This window comes from Tiliqua scincoides, chromosome 4 (genome assembly GCF_035046505.1).
Source record: "Tiliqua scincoides isolate rTilSci1 chromosome 4, rTilSci1.hap2, whole genome shotgun sequence".
Classification (NCBI taxonomy): domain Eukaryota; kingdom Metazoa; phylum Chordata; class Lepidosauria; order Squamata; family Scincidae; genus Tiliqua; species Tiliqua scincoides.
In genome coordinates this window covers 30,828,111-30,831,684 of record NC_089824.1, presented here as the reverse complement: position 1 = coordinate 30,831,684, position 3,574 = coordinate 30,828,111, and the positions used below count along the sequence as shown (strand labels likewise).

Sequence of the window (3,574 nt, the reverse complement as noted above, 5' to 3'; positions counted from 1 at the left end):
TTTTTTAAAAGGTTGATAGCCAAAAAGAAGCATCAGGTTCAGCAGGAAGAAAACTGAGAAATTTGTGTATGCATATAGATGCATACGTTAATATCTAGACCAGGGGCGTTAAACATGTTTCATACAGCAGGTTGAATAGCATTCATGGTACCTGCTGAGGGCTGGAAGTGACATCGGTAAAGCAGATGATGATCAGAAATAAGCATGTTTTTCAGTGGTGGACTTGCCATTAAACGAAAGGGGAAAAATGCCCTGGGCGCAGAGCCTTGCATGCCTCTAGGACAGCGTGAAAGACCCACTGAGGCTCCTGACACGGTTGGAAACTGTGTATCTGGTTTGCCAGATGCATGGTTTAAGAGTGCGTTCTGGAGTCGCCCGAGGCTCTGTGAACTCCAGGTAAATGAGGGGGCAGCATACCCCCTTGCAAAGTGATGCCTCAGCAGAAGTGACAGTGCTGAAAGGCTGGCCCACATGATAATTGGGCTCTCCCAGTGCCCCAGCATCTTCTTCCCTCTCCCTGGTAACTGAGCTCGATGGGACTTACATCTGAATAGGTACGCATAGGGTTACACTACAAATGAGGTGTAATAAGTTTCAAAATAGGAATGGCAGAAGAATAAAACACTCCAACAAAAACATGGATATGATGTTTGTAGTTGAATAGACTTAATGAGGTGTGGTTATGGCATGCGTGTGCATGAGGGGACGTGCACATGTACAAACATGTACGTATGCACATGTATAATGAAGGGCTCTTGTACTACAAAATTTATTACAACACCACAGAACATGACTGAATAAATTGGAATCTATCATTTTTCGTTGCTGTGGAGGTGGTGATGAGAGCTAAGGACAGATGATGAGCTCTCCATATTAGTTGGAATGTTTTAATTTCTGCCACCAGGGTGTGGGAATTAGTGTCACATCCCAGAATTCTGCACAAAGAAGACCAGTGGTCTTTGAAATAGCAAACAGTTGGTGGTCAATAAACCAGCACTTTCCTTTTTCAAAAGCCAATTTGTGAAAACTGCCTGCATCTCATTGTAGAAATTTAAATAGATTAGTGCTCTGGAAATGTGATGTTGTCTATAGCCTAGACATTGACATAATAGGCTTAGGAAGCCAAAGCTGGGCCTGTGATAGTTCCAAGGAGGCAGCACAATTAAAATGAACTTTGTGGCATCTGTAATTAGGACATCCTATGAAAAGAGCGACATATATAATGATTTATGTAAAAGGTGTCCATATTATAGGTGAGGCAAAAGGTAGGTTTCACTCCTGGGTATTATAAAAAAACTATAAAAGTTATAGATGTGTCCTGTAGAAAACAATTTTCAGGGCAGATTCACATGCCTTGTACTCTTAAATCCAATGGATTTGGGAAGCATTTTGGATTTCATTGTGTTATGGAAAGCAGCTAGACGGTCTACAGAAGCAAAAAACAATCCATCAATCAATGGGTGCCCCATGCATTCCATTAATGTGAATAGAAACCTTTCTATATTTGGTGGATTGTGGGCCAATCCTATCCAACTTACCAGCACCGGTGCAGCCACAATCCAGCCGCAAGGGAACAAATGCTCCCATACCTCGAGGAAGCCTCTGTGAATGCCTCCCCACCACAGAATGCTGTGCATGCCTCACTGGTATGGCTGTACTGGCACTGGAAAACTGGATAGAATTTGGCCCTGTGATCACATAATTTTGCACAATGTATTACCCAATCTCTTCATTACTGTATCTAGATGGGTGTTTTAAAGGTTATGAATTATGATCAATATCACTTGGAACAACCTACAGCAGTGTTATTCAAACTGTGCAGCACGACTCTTTAGGGAGGCGCCAGGAACTCAAAAGGGAGGTGCGGGATGTCCTCTCGCAGCCTGGGCAGAATACGAGCCCGTCGTCTGCGCTTTTTTTTAAAGCAGAAGAAACGGGAATTGCTCAGCTGCGAGAGTGGCTGCTGCTTCCCCGCTCTCTTCTCCCTCCACTCTGAGGCTGCCGCCTTCTGTGTTCGCTGCATGTTGTTTCCAAACCCCCATCTGGCAAGTACCGAGCATGCTCAGCTTGCAGTACTTAACCCTCGCTGATCCCTAGTCTGGTTGGTTCCCAGTTCCCAGCCTGGGATCACTTCTCATCAAAGTGAAATCTCTCTTTTCAACCCCCTCCCTCTTCCACTCCCCCTTTTCGATCTCCAAACCTTCTGGCTTTCCTCCTCCTCCCCAAATAAAACACTGCCTACTTTACCAGTCACCAGGGGTTTTAAAGTTGTTTCCATGCAGTTAGCAAAGGGGGGGGGGGGAGAGAGAAGCACACACTTTACTTGGCCAGGAGCAGAAAAAGGGTACTGTTTTTAAAGTGATTTATTAATCTTGTTGTTTAACTGAAGAGGAAAGACTGTATTTTTAAAGTGATGAATCTTGCTATTTGAAGGGAATAATCAGCCATTGATGAAGTGATTGCCAGCCCAATTCTATCCACACTTTCCTGGGAGTAAGCCCCATTGACTCTAATGGGACTTACTTCTGAGTAGACATGCATAGGCTTGAGCTGTGCATCTCCTAGTATAGGAGACAAATCAGCTTCCTAACCAAACCCTTATCAGCTCTGATATATTTTCATGGTCTATTTTTGTTTTCCCCACCAGCTGCTGGAAAAATTTAATTTCATTAAATTAATAAAGGGTTTAATCCTATCCAAGGAGAATGGGAGAAATGACTAGTTGGATTGGGATCCACAGGGGTGTGTGTGTGTAATGTTGGTCAAACTGGTTGTTCACAAAGTTCATTTGATAAAACAATTCTATTGGTATGCTTACAAAGTTTAAAAAAATGAGTCCTCCTGGACCAGACAAAATCTACCTACTCCAACATCCTGTCTCCAACAGTGATCAGCAGCTGATCATTTATAAAGCATGTATGGTTGGCAACCTTCAGTCTCGAAAGACTATGGTATAAGCCTACAGCACCCAGTATTCCCAGGCAGTCTCCCATCCAAGTACTAACCAGGCCTGACCCTGCTTAGCTTCCAAGATCAGACGAGATTGGGCATGTGCAGGGTAACTAGGACTGACCACATATCTTGCTGATGTCACTTCCAGCCCTCAGGAACATGATGGGGAGTCATGGTCAACAGCCACGGGGGTCAAGGGAGCCACTGGCCGGAAAAGTTTGAGTACCACTGACCTACAGTGTCCTGGTAGTTCCCTTCTGCAACAATAACAACCACTCATTAATGCAGATGGACTAAGTCCCTTGTAGCTGCCCTACATCCCTACAATCCTACTGTCCTGCCCTTCAATCCTAAAGCCAGCGGCTCCACCGGATGCAGCGGTGCCAAAACAACTACCGCTGCAACCCATTGGGGCTGCAGCTGTATGACATGGGGTAAGGGGAAAGGTTTCCCCTTGCCCCAGGGTGGCCTGCAGTCAGCTCCAAATTTGTGCTGGGTGCAGTGCAGGCCCATTGGCCTGCCTGTTTCCAGTCCAAGTTAGGATTGCACCCTTAGATGTACATCCCAAAGCTACTAACTGGGTAAGAGGCACTTTTTCAAGTGGGTGCTCCTCTTTTATTTA

The 3,574-nt window shown here is 44.9% G+C and overlaps 1 pseudogene; it reads right to left on the bottom strand.

Moving 5' to 3' along the window:
- Positions 1 to 2,956: 2,956 nt before the first annotated feature.
- LOC136650072 (5S ribosomal RNA) lies at positions 2,957 to 3,076 on the bottom strand (annotated as a pseudogene).
- Positions 3,077 to 3,574: the final 498 nt, after the last annotated feature.